The sequence below is a fragment of the Diuraphis noxia genome, unplaced genomic scaffold (genome assembly GCF_037042655.1).
Source record: "Diuraphis noxia isolate RWA-SAM2 unplaced genomic scaffold, SU_Dnox_SAM2 contig0002, whole genome shotgun sequence".
NCBI lineage: Eukaryota > Metazoa > Arthropoda > Insecta > Hemiptera > Aphididae > Diuraphis > Diuraphis noxia.
In genome coordinates, this window is record NW_028301712.1 from 28,212,991 (window position 1) to 28,226,255 (window position 13,265).

The 13,265-nt window shown below is 29.1% G+C and overlaps 1 pseudogene across 1 annotated transcript; it reads right to left on the minus strand.

Annotated features, from left to right (window-relative positions):
- Nucleotides 1–847: 847 nt before the first annotated feature.
- LOC107171572 (uncharacterized) lies at nt 848–3,687 on the minus strand (annotated as a pseudogene). The gene is made up of 5 exons (XR_016190428.1): nt 3,325–3,687; nt 2,976–3,217; nt 2,796–2,906; nt 1,912–2,116; nt 848–1,835 (listed from the first exon to the last, which is right to left on the minus strand). The product of XR_016190428.1 is annotated as an uncharacterized LOC107171572 (transcript).
- Nucleotides 3,688–13,265: the final 9,578 nt, after the last annotated feature.

The following is a 13,265-nucleotide window of genomic DNA, read 5'->3' on the forward strand; positions in this document are numbered from 1 at the left end:
TATATACTTGTTTATGATTTGTAAGTAACAACTAACATTCAGCCATTGACATTTGGTAATAACCGCCCTATAGACCCATAAGGTAGGTTTTAATTAGAGAAGGCAGATACATCGTATGAAATCACCCATCTTTCTCATAGCTACTGACAGTCAGTGGTAGAACCAGAAATTTTCATAGGAGTATCCTACAAAATAAACCGTTCTAATTTGTATAAGCAATAAGTATATGTTTATACTAACAATACATGCCAAATGAGGGAGCTGATATCTTTTTTACACTTAAGACATCTGTAGAATTGGCCAACCCACACACGTTTAAATATATTCACTAAAAGACCAGATTTTAAATGCATTACCTATATACTTAAATGTTGTTTTTCACTTAGAGACTTAGACATTTATTTATATAAGGTATAAAATGTAATTTGTAATAACTAATAATAAATAGGTGTTATTGAGATTGAGATACAGTGATCAAGTGTAAATTTTTATATTAAATATGTATAATTTTTTTTTTCACTTCATTACTTTTTATATGTCAAAACCACAAGCTTCAATTTACAACTATTTACTACTGTATATTTGTAAGCTCATATGCCAATAAGAAATACTACAGTGAATACTAAAAATATAATATGGTAAAAATTGTATTTTAAAAACAAATATTTTACTTTATAATGCTTTTTTTGAACTTAAGCGCCTGAAATATATATATATATATCAATAACAAATTATTAATTAACATGAGGGCAATACAATGAAATATGTTTAATAAACTATGTAATGTAAGAGAACAATATTTTTCCCAAAAATAATATAAACTATTTGGAACAAACAAAAAGTCAAGTTAAATTGTTCAAAATATTATTTTTTTTTTTATATTTATTTTGCTATTGACTTAAAAATAAATGTAACTTATTTAAATATTCAATTATGTTTCAACATATTAAACTTTATTAAGAAAAATGTGATGACAAAGAATTTTAACTTAACACATCAGATCTGTGACATCAATTCTAGGAATAACTTAATTAGACAAGATCTTCGTTTTATGTCAAATAGAGAATACATTAAATAATGATAAAAAAAATATAATTATTGTTTATTACAATTCCAACATTAATTTGAAACTACGATCCATACCTACTAAATAATTATTTATGGAATTAATGATAGTTTAAATAAATAATTAATTTGGTTTCTATTTTTGATCTTAACTTCTTGCTTATAAATAAAGAAATATTATGAGTTAATAATATCTGACATTTTGTGTTCTTAATGGAGAATTTGTCTGACAGCACGTGAACCGCTTAGGTTTGTATAATTTCTAGACGATGAACCAATATTTGTATTGGTTCTAAGGCGATAAATATTTGAATTGACAACAGATGATGATGAAAGTGGTTGAACACGATAAATACCCGAGCTGATCACAGATAACGGAGAAGTGGGTTGTAAACGATTAACACGTGGACTTGATACAGATGACGAAGTAGTGGGTTGAAAACGATTAACATGACGTGAGCTGATCACATATGTTGAAGATGTTGGTTGAAGGCGATTAGAACGTGGGCTAGCTACAGATGCTACAGATGATTGAGGAAAAGGTAATAATTGAACTGTGTTAGGATGAGGTATATTTGGGCTAACTGTTGGTTGCCTTGAATTTTCTCTAGACACAGGTGTTTGAGGACAAGGTATTAAACGGACCATATTGTGATGTAACATTGTTGTATCGACTTGGCTAATAAATGTATCATCTTCAATTGACTGATTAATATTTAAATCAACAATCAATTCATCAACTGTAACATCAGTTTTTTTATTCTTTTCATCTGAAATTGAATACAAAGTTATAATAAAAACTTATATAATAAACACACAAATATAATATAATATAATGTCTTATACCTATATGAGCATTCATTATTGATTCTCGTCGTTCCTTGGTTAAACCACCAAATAAGTGACACAAATTTGTGATAAAATTGTCTACTGTTAGAGAAGTAGAAGTATATTGGATAGATGTTCGGCAAACTGGACATGCTTTATTTATTTTTAACCATTTTTTGATGCATGTTTCACAAAATGTATGATTGCAATTCGCAGAAGTTGCCTTAAAATAATTTAAATTTTATTTTATATTTTGATTGTTAAGGGGACACTATTTTATTTTTTTGTCTGATCCACGCACAACATAGTACATTTACGTTCATCAGAAGCAACGTTAGAAGAAACGTTAGCTTTAGTGTTCAAGTGAATTGATCTATTATAACTTAAATCAAGAACATAATCTATGGTCTTAAATTGGCATTATTTTAATATTGAAACGAGGTATGAGCATTCTTAAATTGTAAACATTTACAAACTCATAAACAAATTGAAATATAATAAAAAAAGCTACCTTAAGAACACAGGTTCTGTCCTTAATTATAAATTGCATAATAGGTGATTAGCTTTTATTAAAGTCAACAATTGAAGGTTGGTTCTATAGTGAACAACATTTTAATATGTTGTGTGTGGGTCAAACAAAGAAAACAAATAATGTGTTAACAATCTTCTTAAACAGTGCCGTAACTAGCTTTATGTGCGCCCTTGGCAACCAATGTCATAAATTAATAATGAATTTTAGGTATTTATATAAAATAAAAATTGTGCCCCTAGCGCGATCATTTTAAACTGCGCCCTTTGCCACTGCCCACCTTGCCAATGCCTATTTACGGCACTGTTCTTAAAATATCATTTTTATTTTAGAATTTAACTATATTAAATAAAAAAAATTTTAAAATAATTACTTTAAATAACCATTCATTACAAATTGGACATTGGAGATCACTATTCATCACCTTAATAATATCATTTTTTAGTAATAAATCTTGACTTTCATTTTGTTGTTTTAAATTGAGCTGAAAAATGTATATTATAGGTAGGTCAAACAACATAGTCCAATATTAATTTATCAATTCTATACATACATCTTTAGGTTTACATGTGATTTTTTCATTAGATAATGAATTAGTATTACATTGAGCAAGTAATGAAACAAATCTCATAAAACTGTCCATCAAATTTACTAATAGATCATTATCAATAATATTACATAGTGATTGCAGTGTTTGTCGTCCATTTGCTATTAAATCAGCACACCATTTAGCGTGAATATTTTCATACTCTTCAAGTATATTAAAACTATTTAATAGCTTTTGTGACATATTACCTGATAAAAATTAAATGTAAATTTGACAAATTAATGTTATTCATATACATGATAAATGCTAACTTAATACATTATTTTTATAACTGTAACTTTAATTATGTACCTACTTAAATAATGTAGAAGTGCCTTGCTAAAATATATTATTGAAATACAGAATTTATTTCTGAATTACTGTTGTGTTTTGTTACGAACGGTAAAAAGTAAGAAGCCGAAGAACTCAAAGAAGTGAAGAAAATTAAAATATGAATTGTGAAATGTGAATCGAACTATTCATTATTCGTACTATACTACTATAACTATAGTACTATCCATAGACCTATAATTAAATGGTATATAATATATATTAATATTGATTATTGTATCTATTCTATTTTGTGGTACTATCACAAGTCGTTAACTCGTAACGGTCAATATAAAGTTACTTTACTCATATTACAACTCAAAATTTTAACTATGCCTATGCGACCACTGTTATCTTTAGCCGTATACCAATAGGAATGTTTGATTTTGTTTTTTATTCTTATCATTTTTTCAATAGATCTTACTGGCATGAAGATTAGAGATAAGGAGACCAAACTCCTATGAGCCGCCAGTTTATAAAGTGGCCCGACAAAAGTCGCACGGTTATTCTGCCACCAGGAGCGCGTCGTTCGATTAGAGGGCTACATTTTACAATTATAGCATGTACTATAATAGGAATTATGTATGTTTTTCGAATTAAACATGATTTATTATTCCTTGCAAATAATGTATTGCTATTTGCTTTATGATTTAGATCAGATCTAAAACATATATACAGAATAAGGGGGATATTGGTTAAAATTGGTTCAATAATAAAAAACAAATATATTATTATAATTAACTATTAAACACATGGGCATGGATGATTTCCATATGATTATTTATTGAATCCATCAAAATATTAAATTTATAAATAGACAATGTATACAATGATAAGGTTTCAAATAATTTTTATTATTATTTTGTATTAGTTTGATTATTTAAATACAATAATTATACATAAAACCAGAGTAATTTGTATTTTTTATTTTTTTTACCTAAACATTAAAAAATAAAAATGGTTAAGTGCTGTTTTGTACCAGGGTGTAATACTGGTTATGCTTTAGATGTAAAACAACAAAAATCAATTGGATTAAAAAATAAAAGTTTATTTAAAGCACCCAAAGTAAAAAAAAAAAAAACAAAATATCTTAACCTAACTAAGCACATATTCACTTGTAAAGCCTCCAAAGGGTTCCAATGTTTCTGGTGGAGATATGATAAATACTCTCTTGAATATTAAAGATATAACCAACACTAATGAACGAGCCCAAAGAATAAACCAAGAACTAGATCAAATTTTAGACAAAGGACATTCTGAAAAAATTGAATTTGCATCATATATTCATGATCATGATTATAGTTTGCCTGATACTTCAAGTTTAATTTTATCTTACTTAGCTGGATACATTGCTCGAAAATCAACCAGATTTACCAAGTGCCAAAGATGTCTTTTAACTTTAAAAAACGAACTTATTTCATCTAGAGACAAACTTATTGACATGCGTTCCAAAGGATATTTGATTCATCCATCAGATTGTCTTTTTGTTCTCATTTCAACACTAGAAAAAATTACATTACAGACTTTAATTTCTGAAGAATTAAATGTAGACACAATTTTTTCTATAACTTCTAACTTATGGACGGACACCGACAGAGCATCTTTACCATTTGTTGGTTGTGAAGAACACAATAAGGATCTGACAAAAAGTATTGTACGCTTTTTCATTACAATGCGTATGCATTTCATTGTAAGACGCTCAAACTACAATGAAACCACAAAAAAAAAGGAAAAAACCAAGTGTAGTAGAAAATTATCAAAACTTTAGTTCATGTATAATATGTATAAATAATATACATACCATTTTTCATTAAACTTGTAGTCATTATAGAATATTTTGAATTTTAAACTTTTTTTACAGGAAACACCTTTTGAACTTTAATTATATATTTAAGTACACTTTAATATAAGCAGGTAATAAGTAATGAATGATAATTTATATTTCATTCAAATACAAAAAAAAACGTACATTTATAGTAAAATACGTATAATATGTGGTAAAACATAGCCCTCTAATCGAACGACGCGCTCCTGGTGGCAGAATAACCGTGCGACTTTTGTCGGGCCATATTTTGTATACGGAGTTTGGTCTCCTTATCTCTAATCTTCATGCTTACTGGATAATATTATGATCATGGCTAAATAAGTTATTTAGCCATGGACCATGGTATTTATAGTAAGTTCCATGCTTCCATGTACATGTCGACCTCTTAGACAGTAGCAGCTGGAGGTTAGGTAGGACTGGTAGGAGACTCCTACTCAGTGTTGCCAATGGTACGGTATGTAGCTTAGCACTCCAATAAAGGATTCTTTAAACTATCTAGCTGAATAAATTTGAAGTCCGTTCACAAATAATTCCACCAGAAAATTGAAAAACATATAAAGTTCGTGTGGAAATGGCCAGCAACAAGGGTCGCTGCGTGAGAATTACGTACAAATAGTATTATTAATTTCAAATTTTTTTTGTATAAGTACATTGTACGTCGAACACATGAAAGGTAAAGCCCTTTATATACGGTCACAACAGGCGCTTACATTATAATGTAAGAAACAGACTCTAAAATTGTGTGTAGTACGACACACATTGTGTAGTACGAAATTTAAAAGTGTATTATTCACATTAAACCTTTATAATAATATTCTGTTGCATATTCAGCATTTATATTATATGATATTACACCTATACTGTTTATACTAACAATAATCATAAGTATCATATTACGATCGGTGGGGACTGTCCACCGGTTATTAGCGAGTAGAAATAAATTGTACGTCATTACCAGGGCTCGGGACTTTATGTGCTTAAAATCTTAAAAATATGCGCATACATATGCACCAAAAAATATCAAAATATACGCTTTAATATGCATTTATTTTTAATTAAAAAATACATACTTATTCAAATTTAATTTAAAAAAAATAGATCTTGTACATATTACTAAAAATTTATATTTTAGATATACATACTATATTACTAAAAACAATGTAAAAACTGTTGAATGGGGAGGTCTTTGGATTTTTCAACACTCAGCATCTTCTATACCTAGCAATTATAATTTTTATATATTAAAAAATAATCATTTTATAGTTCTAATTATGTACTTACTTGCGTTACACTGGATTATCAAATGTTTTTTTTATGTTCTCGACTTTGAAAGACCTTCTATTATTTGTAAGTAAAGTTATCCTTATCGGTATTATTGCTGACAAAATCATGTAGATAAAATTGATTAATTTACTAAAAATATGATTTAAGAGTAACTAATCAAAAATTATTTTAAAATATGCAATAAAAATCAATAAATATTAAAAATATGCATTTGTAGAAAATAATTCCAAAATATGCAAACATATGCACAATAAACTTTTAAACTTTAACTCCAAACACCACAACACAAATTTGTATCGGATCAGTTTTATTCTATTTACTTCCCGAACAAATATGCAAATGCATAAAGTCTCGAGCCCTGGTCATTACGATTTATACTGTTAACAATAAATGTCTGTATAATACGTTTATGTTACCTATTATTTATATTTATAATACATAACAAATTGGCGACGAAGAAAATAATAATTTAATGTAATCACTAGTGCATTAGAAGTTTCAAGTATTGTATTCATACTAATACAAAATGGCAACTCCTAAGACAGAATCCATAACGAACTTCAATCAAGTTATTGGGTCACCTGGAAACTTTGAAACAGGTATGGATATCACAATTTTTGAGTCAAAATTGACAAATTATTTTTTGGCAAATGCCATCGAAAATAATATTCAAAAAAGAGCCATTCTATTATCATCAGTCAGAGAGGAAATTCACAAAGTACTTTTTAGTTTATGTGTTTCTAGCACGCCAAACGATGTTGAGTATGAAACTCTAATGAAAAGTTTGAACAAATATTTCAAACCAATAAAATCGTACTTCGCGGCTAGGTATACATTTTATCAAGCTAAACAAAGACAGGATGAATCGGTGTGCCAATGGGGTGCACGTGTCAAAAATCTTGCTTCAAAATGTGGGTTTTTGTCGGAACTAACAACAGTCATTAGAAACATATTTGTTGTCGGAACGGGTTCAGGACCAATCCAAGATCGTCGTTTAGAAGAGGTTGCCTCAAAAATTGGAGTTACATATTCAAATCTAATGGAAATCGCGACAGCCAAAGAAGCTGCAATAAATGACAAGAGTGACTGGAAAAAAGAAGAATACGCAGACATGAAGTACCAAAAAAAAAAAATAATGGACATACTGCCAAGCAGGGATTCAACACGTCATACAAGGAATCAAAAATCAAATGCAGGATTTGTGGCCGTTCCAATCACTTTCAAAAAGACTGCAGATACAAGGACTTCGAGTGTAACAATTGTGGTGAAAAAGGTAATTTGTCCACCGTATGTAAAAAGGGTAAGAAAGAAAAGAAAAATATCAAAACACAAAATAAATTTTTGTATGATAATAATGATTATGATGAAACAGTTAATTATGATTAGGGCTCGGAAGTTGATGCATTTTGCATTTTTTTTTGGAACTTTTTAGACGATACTCTCCTGGCTACAAATCTGTTTCATAAGCATGTGAATCTGAATAACTAATTTTTATTTTGCATTTTTTGGTGTTTATTACTTTTTAAGTCATTTTTTGAAATTTTTAAGTCATTTTCTCACATTTTTAGTCATTTTAACTGATGATTTGGTACATTTCAGATTTGCCCCAATCACTTCAGTAGACGTAGAGAGAAATTTTTTTCCAATTATAAATATTTATTAACAGATAATCGTCGTTCAATTACATTCGATAACTTAAAATACGCTCTAATTGTGGAATGCAATGATTTTAATTTTTAAATAATTTGTAAGCTTTGATAAATTTATAAAACAAATATTTTTTATTTTTTTATCTTCCTATTTTAAGGACATTTTTGTCATTTTTATGTCATATTTTTAATTTTATAGTAAAATAGAGTAAAATATTTTAAAAAAATGTGTAATATTAATATTTGTAATTTTTAGGACATTTTTTGCCATTTTTATGTCATTTTAACATATTTTTTTAGGGCATTTTTTATTGTTTTTAAGGTCATCAACTTCCGAGCCCTAATTATGATCTTTCGAATACCTTTTTTTCCATAATTGACCAAAATTCTCAAAATAAAGCGGTGAAACCGTTTACAGTAAATTTAATTGTACAAAACAATAATGTAAACTTCGAAATTGATACCAGTTCACAACATAGCGTAATTTCAAAAAGATTATATCATCAACTGTTTAGTCATATCAAATTTAAAAAAAATTATATTTCGCTATCTGATTACGTCCGCAACGACATTAAACCGATAGGAAAAATATTTATCGATTCGGTGTACCAAAATAAAAAATTTACAATGTGCCTTTATGTTATCGATAATGGTGGTCCTCCATTAATAGGTCGAAATGATATAAAAAACATATAATGTTTTACCTTGTTTAGTATTGAAAATGGCGTAAGTGTCGATAGTATTATAAAAAAATATAACAATGTTTTTAAAGATGAAATAGGCACTTTTAACAAATACGAAATTTCATTAAATATCAAAGCGGGACAGTACCTAGATTTTACAAACATAGGTCTATTCCTTTAGCATTAAAGGGAAAAGTTGAAACCGAAATTGAGCGTTTAATCAAAAGCAACATTTTAGTTCCCGTCGACCACAGCGAATGGGCAACTCCAATAGTAACAATATTAAAACCAGACGGCACGGTTAGAATTTGCGGTGATTTTAAAATAACAATAAATCCGGTATTAGAAGGGACTAAATACCCTCTTCCAAAAATAGAACATTTATATGCAAATATTAGTGGTTCAAAATATTTTTCGAAAATAGATTTAAAAGACGCATACCAACAAATGGTTATTAAAGAATCTGATCGCAAATATACCACTATTAACACACATAAAGGTTTATTTAGCTATACACGTAACCCTTTTGGAATAAAGTCGTCAGCAGGGGAGTTTAAAAAATCTATGGAAACTTCCACAGCAGGTCTTGAGGGCATAGGTATATTCCAAGACGACATTATTGTTGCAGGTTCCACTATCACAGAGCACAATGCTCGTTTAGACAAATTACTAAATGTATTGTCAAATGCAGGTTTAAGAGTAAAGTTGAATAAATGCAAATTTATGCAAAAGTCAATTGAATATTTGGGTCACAGATTAGATGAAAATGGTTTACACACACTAACAAAACACACAGATGTTATAAACGATGCCATTGTCCCAGAAAATAAAACATTGCTAAAATCAGTTTTAGGTTTAGTTACGTATTATATAAAATTTATTCCAAACGCTGCAAATATTTTAAAACCATTGTACACTCTTTTACTTAACGGCAGTGAATGGAATTGGACACCAAAATGTGACCAAGCATTCAATAAAGTCAAACAAATTTTAATTTCAAAACCCGTATTGGCACATTATGATCATAATATTCCGATTAAACTCGTTGTAGACTCATCATCTTATGCACTAGGCGCAGTTCTTTCCCATGTGTACCTAGATCGTACTGAAAAACCTATAGCATATGCATCAAGAGTTCTATCTGAGTCAGAATGTAAATTTCCACAAATTGAAAAAGAAGCTTTAGCAATTATTTACGGGGTTACGAAATTTTATGACTATTTATATGGTAGGCATTTTCTATTATAGAAACCGACCATAAACCGTTAATATATATTTTCGGTGATAAGAAAGGTATCCCAATTTACGCGGCTAATAGGTTACAAAGATGGGCCTATGTTTTATCATCATTCGATTTCGACATAAAATATGTGAAATCCGAAGATAATACAGCCGATTTTTTATCACGAATAAAAGGTTCAAAATTAAAAATTGAAAATCATAATGAAGAATGTATTAGTCTTAATTTTATTCACGAACAATCACCTTTCACATTAAGACTGGTCTAAAATAAAAATTGAAACAAGTAGAGACACAATTCTCGCCAAAGTATTAAACGCAGTCAAAACAGGAGAATTGAATAGTGATTTTTCTAATAATTTATAACTTAATTCATATAATTTACGAAAAACTCAAATTGCAGTGGAACAGGGATGTCTATTATGGGGTTACCGTCAGTGGCGTATTTAGGGGGGGGGGGCGAGAGGGGGCAATCGCCCCGGGCATCAAATTTCAAGGGGCATCAATTTTTTATTTAAAAAAGCTAATAATAATAGTGTTACATGATAAGTTATTTGTGCTTACTCCCTCAATTATTATAAAGATAATGGTGATAAATTATCACCATTATCTTTATAATAGATAATGGTTAGGTCGAAACGGTATTATCACTGATAATACTCGACCGTCTCGACCAAACACGCGGAATTTCAGAAATACAAATTGGTTATTTATAAAACACGATAGCGGTTGTATAGTATAATAGTATGTATTATAAAGTTGTATGACTTATATGTATAGTTGTAGCGATGACTTTATCTGTGATGTATATTGTACATATCAGGAAATTATTCTATGGGAAATTCAGAGACACCCCGGAACCCGTCAGTCATCAGTCGTCAATAATACCAATTTTTACATCGTCGGCGGGCGGCGTATATGTACTAACTATTATGGCAAATATTAATTACGATGCGTTTGCTTTGACTAGTACGTCCGTGCTTCGTGATACTGCTTAATAAAGCGTTCCTTTATACTAAAGTCTACATTTTTTTTATTCTTTTGGGCTTTGGCATTCACAATATTCTGTGCAATCACTGCAATCTACTTAACATTTATATACGGTATGTATTTTTAAATTATTTTGTTCTTGTCAATATAAAATGTGTTATTGGCAATATAATATGTAAAATATAATTATTAAATGCTTAATGCTTAATGCTTCTTGCTTTTAATTTCGTTAAATTGCTTATGGTATTCAGATGGTTAAAACCAGTAGAACGCAGCCTAGTGGTTCTAGTAATCGCAAGAAAGCAAAAAATAAAAAAATTGAAATTGCAAATATTATGGCAAAAGTTCCTAGCATAAACACTTATTTTAAGGCTAATAATGAAGTTATAATAAGTTATAATGAAGTCATTGAAGATTTTGCTGCCCAAAAATCTCATCGTAAAATATAAATGTTAATGTTTCTTTTGTTTAATTAAATGTTTCAATGTATGTTATGCTTCATATTATATCATGTTCTAAACTTCTATGTCTGATAATGTTGTTATTCTTTAATGATCATAAAACAAAGGTAAATAAATGTTAAAATTTTGGAGGCAACAAATTATATGTACCCAGGGCATCAAATCTCTAAATACGCCACTGGTTACCGTGTTATTATACCAGCTAAATTTCGCAATAATATACTCAAGGAACTTCATTCGTGTCATATGGGTTCTTCCAGTATGAAAAGTTTAGCGAGATCATACTTTTGGTGGCCAGGAATGGACAAAGAAATCGAAAATATCACACAAAGTTGCGACAATTGTATTAATGTCAGGCAAAATCCGCCAAAATCTGTAACATCACCTTGGAAATGGCCAAAAAAACCGTGGACTAGAGTGCATTGCGATTTTCTTGGACCATTTCAAAATAAATATTTTTTTGTCATTGTGGTCACAAAATGGTTAGAAATATTTCAAATAAATTCTATGACAGCAGAAATTGTTATTCAAAAATTTTCAGAAACGATAGCACGATTTGGAATTCCAAAAACAATTACATCAGATGGTGCAAAATGTTTCACTGGTTTTGAATTTCAAGCATATTGCAAAAATCTAGGTATAAGGCATATGACAGGCGCTCCATTTCACCCAGAATCAAACGGCTGTGCGGAATCAGCAGTCAAAACAATAAAAAAAATTTTTTTTTAATGCTCGACTGCACAATCCCAATTATATAAATTTCTATTGATGTATCGTAATACACCTCATTCAACAACACGAGAAACGCCAGCTAAACTAATGTTAGGTCGATCAACACGTTTACAATTTGACGCGTTAATGCCGAATACAAGTGAAGTGGTTATTGGACGACAAATATCACAAATAAACAATGGTGGTAATAGTATAGTATCATTTAATACAGGTGATAATGTTTTAGCTAGAGATTATAGGAATAATAACAATAAATGGCAAAAGGGTAAAATTATAAAATCCATTAGTTGTAATACACACGATCTAGAGCTCGATGCGGAACTATTTGGAAGATATTACTCATTGATAAATCGCTGACACCAGCGAATAATTCAATTTCACTTACATCCACTAGACAAATAAATGAAAATACTGAAAATATCGAAACCGTAGGTGCAAAACAAAATCCTGATACTATAATAATAAATAAAACACCCAGACCAATTAGATCTAGAAAACCACCTCAGCGATATTCTCCAAGTGATTATAATTAATGTAATTAAACTTACTAACACACTAACATAGCGATTAAGCAATACACAAAATACTACTTATATATATATATATATATTTTTTTTTTTTTTTTTGAGGAAAAAGATGTTGCATATTTAGCATTTATATTATATGATATTACACCTATAAGGTAGGTATATAGAAGGTATATAGAAGCCAATAGAGAAGTAGAAGAAGAAAGATATTACACCTATACTGTTTATACTAACAATAATCATAAGTATCATATTACGATCGGTGGGTACTGTCCATCGGTTATTAGCGAGTAAAAATATAATGTACGTCATTACGATTTATACTGTTAACAATAAATGTCTATATAATACGTTTATGTTAACATTTATATTTATAATACATAACATATTCTATAAAATTTTAAAACAACAATATTAATACAGAACAGCAGTTAGTTTTTCGACCACAAAGAATAAAAAAAAAACTATAATTTACATACTTAAATATTAAACTACCTACATATCTTGAATTGTTTTTCGCCCTATTATAGATTTATA